The sequence below is a fragment of the Panthera tigris genome, chromosome B1 (assembly GCF_018350195.1).
Source record: "Panthera tigris isolate Pti1 chromosome B1, P.tigris_Pti1_mat1.1, whole genome shotgun sequence".
Taxonomy (NCBI): domain Eukaryota; kingdom Metazoa; phylum Chordata; class Mammalia; order Carnivora; family Felidae; genus Panthera; species Panthera tigris.
The window spans coordinates 45742798-45756090 of NC_056663.1; the positions used below are offsets into that span (position 1 = coordinate 45742798).

The window sequence follows — 13293 nt, forward strand, 5'->3', positions numbered from 1 at the left end:
GGCATATTTATAATATAATACAACAAGCAGAGTGAACAAGCTATTCCATGGACAACACGCATGAATTTCACAAACATCATGTTGAGTGGACCAAGCCAGTCACAAAAAAAGAACATGCTGTATCATTCCATTTTAATGAAGTTCAAAAGCAAGCTAAACCAATCTATGATATTAGATCTTAGAATAGTACTTAATTTATGGAAAAGAACTTACTGAGATGGAACATGAGGAAGGCTTCTGGGGTGCACAAAATTTTCTATTTTTTGATCTGGGTGGTAGTTACATAGAGGTATTTGATTTGTGATAATTTATATAGCTATGTACTTATGACACATGGGCATTTCTGTATGCTTATTAAATTTCAGTAAAATGTTGACATAAAAATAGTAAGCTCTATGACTTACTAGCTTTTTGTTCTTTGGAAAAATCACTCATCATCTGTGTCTCTTAAAAGTTTTCTCTTTTAAGAACAGTGTGGTCTATTGGTCACTACGTTCCAGGTACTGGGAATAGGATTGGTGAGATAGATAGTTTCCCTGTCTTCAATGAAGTTGCAATTTGTTTATTCTGAGATATGAAGGCAAGGATCACATTTGATCTAACCCGAGTTCAACCTTCTTTAAACTTCCACACAGAGCATTGCTTTAAAAAAGTGGCAAAAGTGGTAAAATTCATACTTGAAGAAGACAAAGATGACATGAATTTCATGTTATTTCCCTCTCCTATTAACCAATAAAATGGATAGAGTATGTATAAGGTAGCTGGGACAAAGTTGAGAGCAATGATGTTGTTATTAAATAGTGAAGATGAAAGTTATCAAGGTAGTGTATTTAAGAAGCTTAGAAATATTGATAGCACCAATATATTCTTCAAGCCTAATCTTTGTAGAGTTTTACTTTCTTCCAGGTTTTTGTTTTGTTTTCTTTTTTGGGTTTTTTCTTTGTTTGCTTGTTTTTTTTAAAAATCATTCAGTGAGGACCTAACTCTCAAATGCAGTCACTTGTACATTCCCACCCAAGACGCAGCCTGTGGCTACTTTGCTTGTGACTTTCTTGGCCGGTCCCCAGTACTCATAGCACACATCCTTTTTTACCATGGCTCCAACCTAAAGAAAAACTTGAAATTGTTATATTTCTGAGGCCCCCTTTTATAGGATCTCTGGGTCTCAGCAGCAATCCATACGCCATGAAGGTGAACCACCTAGCAATGATAATAGAGCACCATGGTGTACAAGTAAAGGAGTGAAGAGAAGATAGTTTTTCTCTTGTATAATACCTAGGAAATTGAAACAATTGCTAAAACATGTGGATTCTGATAAACCTTAGAGCTGGGCTAACTTCACTTTCAGTTCCCTAAGAAAGAATAGAACATTCAGGAACTTTTGAATCTCACTCAGAATTCAAGGTAGGTGGAAAGGGAAGATGGTTGGGAGAGAATTTAAACTTCTGAGCTCAGTAATGCTAAACTATTGTGTCTCATTAAAGTTTATCAAGAGCCTTCCTTGGTAGTAACAATTTGACTTCACACAGAACAGATTCTATTTTCCTAATATACTTCTCACATTGTGAAATGTAGACATGAGAAAATGTTCATTGGTCAGAGTTAGTTTTAAATCTTTGCCTTAGATTTTTGTCTACTCTGTTGTGATTGAGCAGTGACATACGAAGGCAATTGCCACAGGAAGTAGAAAGTAGATCTTTTCAGATTATACTTCATGCCAGCAATGATTCTGTAGCATCCCTAATAGATAACAATAATAGTAAGATCTTAGTGTGTATTGAGTGCTTGCAATGTGTCAGATGCTGTTCTGAGATTTCATGTCTGAAATCATTTATTCTTTACAACATGCCTTTACAATATGATGCACTTTTTAAAAAAATAAGCTCTATTGTGATATAATTGGCATACAGTAAATTGCACATACCACAAAGTTATAATTTAATAAGTTATGACACATGTATATCTCCATGAGCACATCATCACAATCAAAATTAAAAAATTATTTTTGATCACCTCCAAAAGTTTTCTCATGCTCTAATTCTTCCTTCTTATGTCTCCTACTTCCCATCCTTGTCCAACCACTGATCTACATTCTGTCACTATAAATCAGTTTGCATTTTCTAGAATTTCACATGAATTATATAATTTTTTAGATGGTCTGGCTTATTTCACTTAGCATAAATATCTTGAGATTCATCCATGTTGTGGGTATCCACAGATCATTTTTATCACTGAGTAGTACTCCATTGTATGGATATACCACACTTTATTTATGCATGTGTCTTTTCGTGGATCTTTGGGTCATTTCCAGTTTTTGATTGTTACAAATCAGGCTTCTATGAACATTTGTGTATAAGTATTTTTGTACACATATATTTTTATTTTTCTTGGTAAAATATCTAGTAGCCAAATAGTTGGATCATATGGTTTATTTACCGTTAGAACACCACCAAACTGTTTTATGAAGTGGTTGTGGGATTTGGTATAGAATTTTACTTTGTATCAGTATATGAGAGTTCCAGTTACTCTACATTGTTCTCAATACTTGTTATTGTCTGAATCTTTTTTCTTTTTCTTTTTTTTAGTTTAGCCATTTTGTTGGGTATGTTATAATATCTCACTATAGTTTTAATTGGCATTTTCTTAATGAGTAGTGATATTGGGTATGTTTCCATGTGCTTATTTGGTGAATTGTCTCTTCAGGTCTTCCGCCCACTTGTAAGGGGTTGTTTATTGTATACTTGTGGAGCATAAAACACATAGAGGGGTCTGGGAAATGAACAAACAAACCCTAGTTATAAAAAAATAACTTATGTTCGAGATCTCTACCATCAGTCTCCTTTATCCAGGTTAATATAGTCTTACTTTGCCCCCTTTCTTTTCCAAATTCAGGTAACATTTTATTGATTTCATAATATATATGACAACATTTCTTACTTAGTCTTTCCTTCAACAAGGTTGAGCCTGGGACTTTTGCTATAGAAAAATATTGAGTAGAAGGAAAAGCTTTTGTTACATAGAACTAAGGTCAAGTGTCGGTTCTACTACATGCTAGTTGTGTACATTTGTGTCTGAGTCTCAGTTTTCTCATCTGGAAAACTAGGGCTGAACACAAGGGTGGTAATATCCCCCTTATAGAGCTGTCATGAGGATCAAAGGCACTAAGGAAAGATAAGCACCCAGGACTATGCTAGCTTTATTTTTTACCTTTTTTGTCTTTCTTTTTTGACTCTGTAAATTAAGTTGAAGACAAGCCAGGGATCTGTGTAGAGTTTGAGAAAACAAATATATGACATTCTTGGGGAGAGTCTTTTAAACACTCTTAAGTAAATGCCTTTATAACTCCACACATAAGAGTAAAAGTTCTTCCACCAAGAACTATAGGTTATGAATGAGCAAAACATACCTGGCACTGTGTATGTGTCAGATTTTGTGTAGGTCAGTACAGGGAGTATAGTGATAGCATAGTGATAGAATATTTTCCTTCAAGTATTTGAAACCTACCTGGGGATCCAGACCATGTCCCCGTAATTCTTATTTTTTATCATTTCAAGTTATATGAAATGTTCACTGGGAAACAAAGGATCTCCTCTGGCTAATGCTGAATGATGTTGATGTTTTTATGAAATATGGAGATGATACTGTTTGCTGCATTTAGGTGGGGAGTAGACTGGGAAATTGGGATTTGAGGACCTTCAATAGTGCTAAGTATTTGTAATGTATTTAAATCTGTTCCAAAGTACCTTGTGGTGGACTATATTATTTGCTCATAAGTACTCAGCCTTGTTTCCCTGTGATTAAAATATCCTTCTGTGTGGTGTTTTCTGACACCAAATATGCCATTCCAAGTCTCCAATTCTTCAACACTGACTGGGTAGCCAACAATTCAATTCTGACAATACCCACCCATCAATAGTGTAGAGCCCACAGGTTAAAGGCTCTGTCCTTCAAAACTGTCTCCATTTCAGATGTCAGCTGAAAATGGGGTCCCCAAGCTACCCGCACTTCTTCCTGCTGAGTACCAACTCAGGGGTTGAACACCCCCAACCCCAAGTTTTAATAGTTTGCTAAAATGAGTCATAGAACTCAGGAAGGTGCTTCAGTTATGTTGCTGGTTTCTTATAAGGATACAATTCAGAAACAGCCAACTGGAAGAGAGGCATTGGGCAAAGTGGGAGTGGGGAGACACAGAACTTCGTGCCTCACTGCACATCAATGCATTCTTCAACCCAGAAGCTTTCTAAACCCCATCATAGGAGTTTTTGTGGAGGTTTCATCATATAGGAACACATGATTAAATTACTGGATGTTGGTGATTGAATTCAGTCGCAAGTCCCTCTACCCTCATGGGGACAGGGCTAAAAGTTCTACTCTGCATTCTCATTGTTGGCTTTTCATGTGACCATCACCCATCTTGAAGCTACCTGGGGCTCCCCTTCCTCATGAGTCATCCAATTAGCATATAAAAGATAGTAGATTCTGAGAGTTTGAGGAAATCTATGCCAGGAACCAGGAACAAAGACCAAATATTTATTTATTATTATTATACTATATTTCCTATGTCCCATTGACATTGGGCTTGATCATGTGACCTGTTTGGGACAATGAAATACAAGCAGGGTGATATTATACCTGCTCCAAGTGAAGCATTTAAGAGGAATTCTATGTTTCTGCTCATTGTCTTGAATTTCTGTCTTCTGTCACCAGCACATCCCAAATAGTGGCTATTCCCTGAGTTCTCCTTGAAGTTCCCAGGATATGACCAGCAGAGCAGACTTCAAGACAAATAGTAGCCTGGAGCCAAGCCCAGCTGAGCCCAGCAGAGCCACACCCAATTCACAGACCTGTGAGTAAGCAGTAGATGTTTGTGTTATTATCCACCGAGATACTGAGTTTGCTGCTACTACGGCAAAACCTGGCAAATACATATACTGGTATGTGTTACTTCATTTTTATCCTTTTCTTACTCCTGGATTTTGAGCACAGTTGTACAGCATGTTGGAAATAGACCATTTGTCGCTAAGTTCAGAATTGACATCCATTTAGATTTTCTTTGCATCTTGGGTTTTAAGCAGAGCTGTAAAAGTCTTCATTGTAATTTGCTCCTATGGATTCAGGCCCTCTTAAATCCACAAAGGCCTGGAAATTAAAGGAATAAATAAGTAGTACACCTGTGGGGCAAAATCCGATGTAGACTTTGCAAAATCCAATATGTCTGAAAAATATGTTCCTTGAGTGGCTCAGTCCAAATGCCACTGGCTTCCTCCATCCCTGGTTGATAGTACATTATGTTGAGGACTTATCAAAAATGCAGCCAACCTGCAATTCAAACCTGCTTGCATGGAGGCAGAGTTCCCAGTGGGAGATGCCTCCCAGAACTTAGTCATCTCTTGACTAAGAATGGCTAGTCAGGGACGGCAGCTCTAAAAAGGAAAATAGGATTGAGGGTGAAGTACATGCTGAAGAAATGTATATAAAAAAAGCAACAAGAAGACAAGAGAGGGGAAAAAAAGAGAAAAATCTCAGGAAAAAAAAAACAAACCTGAAGTTTGCCCTGTAGAAATTCAACCTGATGTATGTTCGTGTGCAGTAAGACTTCAAAGCCCAGGAATCAAGGCAAAGAAAGGTGTTAGCTTATGGTAAGAAGCGCACACACGGCTTGATTGCTGCTTTGGTGCTGGGGCAGGTGCTGGCTTGGAATACAGAAGGGGTGGGGGAGGTGGGAGTAAACCAGAGCTGTTTCTGAAAGCCTTCCTTCAAGCTGCCTGTTTGGACTTTTGCGGTTTTGCTTCCTCTCTTTGGGGCGTTTTTCCTGTTACCCAGCCGCTGCAAACTCAGAGCTTGAAAGCAAACCTGACTCAGTCAAGTCTATAGGAAAACGAACACAGCAAAGTCTGTCTCTTTGATCCATGCTCTCTGTCATTGATCTTTTTTCCCCCCACAGCCATAAGAAAAAAAAAAAAAAAACATCTTAGAATATCAAGAACATGAAATACATTTCCCTCCTGAATCACCCTTAATGATGGTTTTTATTAACTCATTTGTGGGTCTCTGGGCCTAGGCCTGTGAGTCACGTGACCTGTTGCTTGATCTCAAAAGTAAATGCAAAACTATTGACAAACTCAGGAGACTTTGATTTATAAATCATCCACTTTTAATATAGCCAGACTTACAGTCTTTTCTCTGAAACCCATTTTTTCCTTTAATGTAATGCAACATTTTAGTCTGTCTTATATCTAATAACCTCTATGGGTGTTGGATGAAATTAATTTTCAACAGTTTCAACCTGAGCCATCACCATTAAGGTTTTTTTTTCTTCTTTTTTTTTTTTTTTCAATTTTGAACTTTAGGTCCCTGAAATAATTACTGGAACTTGGTAGTTTTAGATGGATTGATTTCCATTATCTACTACATATCTACTACTAAGTAAATGGCCACAATTGGGTTGGAGAGACATCCCATTTTCACTATTGTTTGCTCTTCTGAATAAGTTTTGAAAAATACACTTTAAGAAAGTAAAGGGGACTTATCACTGGCATTGCATCTATGCATTAAAGGAAAAAATCCTTAATTATTGGGGATAAATGAAAGGAGTTTTCTTTCTAACGGTGAACATGTTCCATGTGGGTAGTTCATCATTACAGCATTGGGCTCCTGTTTGCACTTTAGTTTCAAGTTCTTCCCTCTAGAAAATGGGATTCAGTAAAGCCGGGTCCAGGGGAGTTTGGATCCTGTTTTAAACACACTGTTCTTAAAACATTACCTCCCCAGGGACAACCTAAGAAAGCCCGCATCCTGTACAACAAGCCCTCCATTTACACACACACACTCCTCTTGGAGGTTCGTTCCCCTGACAGTCCTAAATTGAACTCACACATAGGAGTAAACAGTGGGTAAGTGTTGGCCTGTCTGTTGAGTAGAATATAAAGGAAATTCTCATATCATCTGACACTTCCCAAACTTGAGAGAAGGACGACTATGGAAAAGCGGCCCTTGTCTTGCTTCCGTGCAGCCAGAGGAAAAGAATGGAAGGAAAATGAAAGGTTTCCCCTGGCGCTACCAAACTCTGCTTCCAGCTTCTTCCTCTAGTGGCAAGCACAGATCATTAACATTGGTAATGTCCTTACTAAATCTGCTTGGAGAAAGTGACAAGTCTAATTTGTTACTGACAGACCAACGGCTGGGAGTATGTTTAAAATGCATTGCTCTTACTCCTGGACCCTTTGAATTGCTGTGTGGTTTCTGTCAGGTAGGCTTGGTATTTGGTTAAAGACTATCTGTGATTTCATCAATCTCTTCAGCAGCCTCCAGAGGAAAGGCTCGCCACTTCAGTTACCTCCTCTTTCCTCTGTCCAAGGAACAGCCTCTGCAGCAAGCCCAAAGGTGCTGTGATTTGAAATTCAGAACCTGGAGAGGGATTCCTTAAGCAAGTAATTACCATTCATAATCAATAGCTCTCAGCCTGACAAATAATTGTGACAGATCAGGATGAGATTAAACGTGTTCTTTGAGATATACGGATGTGGCAGTGATACTGGTTTTCATTAACTAGAAAAACACATTCAGGGCCCCATTCTGATATGCTTTAGAGTGATTTTAAATGAAAGCAAGTGGATTTAAAAAACATGATGCAGCTGGGGGCTGCAAGGAATAGAGATGAGTTAGTCTCATGAAGGAAAAGCTTAAATCATGACCTATGACCTAAAATTATAATAAAGTGAATTTTATGTGGAAGAGGGAGATAGTCTGATTCCAATGTCAACTAAACTCAGAGCAATGATTATAGATTTTAAATCCCATATGAAATATTTAGACTATGCATTAGGGAGATTCCTCCATAATGCAGGGACTTAACTTATGCAAGAAGCCATAAAAGGAGATGGACCAAGAGTAAGGCAAGTATTTAGTCACACACTATTATCTCATTTCTAGTTCGAATTAACAGTCCTGAGTCTTTGAAAAACATTTGTGGGATTCAGAAAGTTTCGACCTGAAAGTGAGTTCCCCAAAACGTCAATAGAACAATCATCCGCTATGATAGACGTGGGTCACAATTTAAAGCAAAGCTCGTGTTCTTCTAAGATTTTACATCTATTTTCTTTTTAGTTAATGCCAGTGGTTTTCTAACTTAGTTTTAGAAGGTTAGTCATTACGATTTAGTAAATCCCCCTTTAGTCTGATCCAAAAGTAGATGCACCATGGGAATGGAATATAAACCAATAATAATTGAGCCCCTGCTAATATACCAGGCACTTTGCTAAGCATTGTACATACATTATCTCATTTAATCCTCTAAACCGATGAGATATTTACATCATCATTTCTATTTTCAATAAGGAAACTAAACATCTAAAGAATGCACAGGTTTGGAATCTCAAGAATTTGAGAATAAAACTAGTGGAAGATAGTGTAGGAAAGTTATAGCCACATAAAAGCAAAGTCCAGTGAAAGCCTGTTTCAGATGGCCCTGATTTGGAAATGGATATAACAAGATATTCATTTCTCCACTCTAAATATCAAGGGCCCAGAGATATTTGAAATTAAATAAGAAACAGTACCCATCTTTGAGACCCAAGAGTTATGGAAACAGCTTGGGGAAGACATGTTCTCAAAGGGGATAACTACTGAGCTGGATCCAGGATTATGGATGGAAACATGCCAAGGCAATTCCAGGGAGAGGCTAGACAAATCAGAGGAAAGAGCTTAGGATGGAGGGATAGTAGGCCAAAGAGTCAGGTGTTTGTGCAATGGCAAAGAGCACAGTGTGGCTGGAATGTAGACGGTGTCACTTTGGTGAAGAGTGGTGACTAAGTTAAGGGAGATATCAAAATGGCAGGAAATGAAGCCTGAAAGTTAGGTTGGATCTGGATGCTCAAGGAACTGGTCTGACATTAGGAGAACTTTCAGGATAGTGGACTTTTAGCAGCACAATCTTCACTTTCACCCTTGAGGTTGTGCAGTCAAAGACCCCAAGTACCGCTTCCCTTCATCTTTAAAAGGTCCCGGAGACTTTGACTTTTGTTGAGCGCAGAAGCTCACTGGTGGCACAAGACTGAACAGTTGGTTTATCTTCTTACCGCACTGGAGAAATCACTTCCGGGCTTCAGTATCCACATCAGCACACTTCTCTTACGGCCTTTTCTTGTCAGTTCTCCCCTCATGTCTAGAAGCATTATACATATTGCCACTAAGACCACCACTAGTGATTGTGTAAACTGGAAAATGTTGGACTTCCTTCTCCCTTCCTCCTCCCAGTCACTGACAGCTTCACTGACACCCAGCTTGGGAGACAGATGTTTTTGTACAAAGAATCCTCCTCCATCCGGGTAGACGCAATTACTTTAGAACAGAAGGCTACTAGATTGGCATTGCTACTGTTTTGCTCACCAGGACATTGCTGTACACATCTCAAAATGCTTATACAACCATACTTTGTAGTCCTGGTCACCAATTTCCAGATAAATAGCACAATGGGATGGGTCACACGGCCTCAGAATATAGCAAGCTTCTGCCACTGGGAGTTCTAGAACAAAGGCTGAACCATCATCTAGTATTAGTAACGTGACAGGGAAGATTTCTGGAAATTGTGGGACATTAGAATAGATGGCCTCTCAGATCCTTTCTGACCCAGAAATTCTGCCCTGCCTTATGACTTTCCAGAGCACCGTGGCAGACGAGTGACCTGTAACCATTGACTAAAGCCCTGTGAGGTTGTGCAGCTGGGTGTGAACAGCTCTTGGAGCACATAGAAAGAACAGATTTCTTAATGGTAATTGGCTCGCCTCTTGGATATCAGTGCTCACTTTCAGCCTCATGTTCTGGAGGTCGGTGTGTCTGTATGAGAAAAAAAAAAGATTTTTCAGATATGAATTCTTCTGTAGCTTCATAAATTGACACTAAGTTGACAATCTTCAATTCCTGCCTCATCTCCAAATACCAAGCATGCAGAGGCAGGGGATTCAGAGGTTTGGTTAAGGGTCTGGCTTTGCCATTAAGGTACTTGTGTGATCGTAAGTAAGTCACACTGCTTTTCTGGATCTCCAATTGCACTTCCCAAAAATGAAGATATTTGAGGACATTGCCTCAGTTTCCCTATCACTATTCCCCACCACACTGTGAGGATAGGCATGAGTCCCCCTCTTCATTTGCCAAAGGTGTCATCCTACAGAAAACTGGACTCCAAGGCCACTCATAAATCCTCCTTCTTCCTCCTTTTCTGCTAAGAAAGACAGCATGCTGGTACTCTGACCATTTAGCTCTTTCCCCAGAAAGTGACATATCCAGCAGCAAAAAGAAGCCCGTGCCTTAAAAGATTATTTAAATTGTTATTGCTTTGCTCTGATTTAAAACTAAAACTAAAACTGAAAATCAGTTATGGCCCTCTGGAGGTTTGAATAGAGACTCATTCAAATCATTTGCTTCTACAACTGTTATATATTAGCTTTCACACGTTGCCCTGTATAATAACACAGCAAGATGTTTCCCACTCTGTGGACTTTTACTACAGAGAACTCCCATCAGTCATGTTGCTGTGCGCTTAATATTGGCTCCATCACAAATGCATTTTTTTTAGTACATTCTGCATGCTCAGTACTCTGCTGCAGATTGTACACATCACTCCAGTTGCATCAATTGCTGTTTATTTTAGAGAATAAGTACAAATGTAGGTACGCTCTGTGGAGAGTGTATTTATATTCACAGGGCCTATTTGTGTGATGGTGCATATTAATTACAGCATTATTCAAGTGGTTCTTGTAGAGATGAGGACATACACTATATACAAGTCATTTAAAGTTCATTTGAGTGGAAAATATTTAGATAAACCAAAAGCAGCATCCCAGTAAATGCAATGCCGATTCTTAAATTTTTCTAGTGTTTACTTTCTGAGCTTTGTGGCTCTCAACATGAAAACCATACTGTAAATTGTTGAACAAAAGACATGTTCAATTTGCATAGACAAGAGTCAGTATTTGACTCTCAACCTTGGCCTTTTGTAAGTGATATGATAAGGGCAAGAGTGGGGCAAGAGGTCACTCTTATCCAGAAGGATGCATAGAGTCTATATTGGAGTACAGGGGCATGAACTGATGTAATGTCTAAACAAGATACTTTGTGTCTTTTTTTTTTTTTTTCTAATTTTTGCTCTTAAACAGTTCCTGGGTATCTAAATCTCATTTGAAATGTACTGCTTTAATTGGATGTCAAATTTTTTGTGGAAAGCAGGAAACAGGAAGCAGGGAAGAGGGTGTTGTTTGGGAGAAAGGGTAGAGCTAAGATAATGACAATATATGCCAAATCAGATGGGATTTGGAGCAAGTCACTGAACTAATTTCCTCACTTGAAAAACTGGTAGATGATACCTCAAAAAATGGGGCTAACGTTTGCCATAAGTCCTCCCCAGTGTTGTCTTTAAGTTGAATGAGCTTCTGTTGTGAAGAGACATTGTGGTGTAGTTGTTGAAAGTAAGTCCTTTGGTATGAGTTGGAGGAAGGCTACGATCCCAGAGGGACTGGGAGATTGGCAGTTTACCAGTACTGGGACTCAGTTACTGGACCTTGAGACCAAGGAGGGCAAACAGGCTAATTGGATGTTTTTTTTTTTCCACTCTTAACCTAGACTTCTTTAAATTCTCTCTAATGGGGAGAGGATATGTGCTGGTGTCTACATGGAACTGAAGCCTCCAGATGGAGGTAGGCCAAGGATTGAGCTGTCACTCTGTGGCTTTAATCCTCAATGAGGCACCCTTGCAATTCTTTTTGGATCAGTTCCCATGAACTAAATACTCAGAGACACATCAATAAATAAGAACTTAAGGGAGTTTGAAAAATACATGGATGATCCACAATGAAATAAAAATGCTGCAAGACCAGAGCCAGTGAATATTCTGAATCACGCCTTTTTTCAATGCCTTAAACTTAATACCTTTTGAAAACTAACTCTATTCAAGAGTAGTTAAAATGCTAGTTATATTCACACTTCTTACAATAAATAACTTCTAATTTCTAATTGTACTTTAAATATAAAATGAGTCGGACTAAGACAATTAGAAAGAATAGTACCAAGAATCTTATCTTGTGCCCATTCTTCTGAGATATGTAATTAAAAATTATGAAATACTAATACCAAGATGTAAAATACAAATATATAAGTCCATTAAGATTGAATTTTTTCCCTCAAAGATGGCCCATTTAATGCTTTTCTGGAGAGATATCATTATTAAATATAAAACTCTTTCAAACATCTTTTTGATGATCCTGCCTTGCAGAGTGCCCTAAGCATATGCTTTTTCTGCCTGTTGGGAAACTCAGAACAGACTGAACACAGCACGGTATGTCTCCAGGGCAGGAGCATCTCTCCTATACATGCTAGACTGGGGAAAAGAATAAAGGCTCCGATTCAACAAACACTCGGAGCAAAAGAATGGAGTTAAGACTCCTACAGTGGAGAAGGCTAGTCAGGAATGCAAGTTGCTGCCACCACACCTCTGAGTAAGAAGACCTCCAGAGAGCTTCTCTGGAGTTCTGTGGCTGCACAGTCACTGAGTAGTGTTTGAGCGGATAATGATAAGATTAGTTGCTTTTCCTTCTTTAAGGATGATGAAAGTGAAAGAAGAACTGATATATTTCTGCTCAGTTATTAAGTGTGATGAGTCAGCAGCAAGTTTAAAAGGAAAAAAAAATTGGCAATATACTTCTAACCCTTCATAGAAACAAATACAAAGTTTGAAATCTGGCAGCTTGGCCTTTTTGTCCCCTTCTCGTTTCTCTCTGTGGCAGTATGTTGGCTGAATGATATCTCCCAGCATCTGGTTCGGAGTGGAGGAGCCATATGTGACCACTTCCACATGTTATCTTCAAACTCCTTTCTTTGGTCTCAAGACAAAAAGCCAGAGTGTTTTTTTTGTTGCTGGGATTCTTGGGGGTGAGTGTCTCTGGAGAGCAGTGGGGATAAGATTGTCCCTGCGGCATGAAAAAGGGATCGGTCTAATGAATAGAGACCAGAGTAAATAAATAAATCATAAAAATGAAATAGGAAAGCATAGAAAAATAGTAGGTGAATAATCAAAGAGAAAAGAGAAGGAAGGAACCAGTTATGGGCTGAGATGTGTTCCCTCAAATTCATATGTTGAAATCCTAGCCCCTAACACCCAAGACATGTGACCGTATTTGAAGATAGGACTTTGAACATAGTGATTAAGGTAAAATGAGGTCACATGGATAAGTCCTGGTCCAATATAACTGGTATCCTTATAAGAATAAAAGATCAGGACACAGACACACACAGAAGGAAGAC

The 13293-nt window shown here is 38.7% G+C and overlaps 1 long non-coding RNA gene across 7 annotated transcripts in view; it reads left to right on the plus strand.

The window, feature by feature from the left end:
* The window catches only part of LOC122237905, a 170019-nt gene that overhangs the window by 73933 nt on the left and 82793 nt on the right, over nt 1-13293 (plus strand). For all 7 annotated transcript variants that reach the window (XR_006216654.1, XR_006216652.1, XR_006216651.1 and 4 more), the window contains one exon: nt 4708-4846. This is a non-coding gene — a long non-coding RNA (uncharacterized LOC122237905). The remainder of the gene's footprint in view (nt 1-4707; nt 4847-13293) is intronic.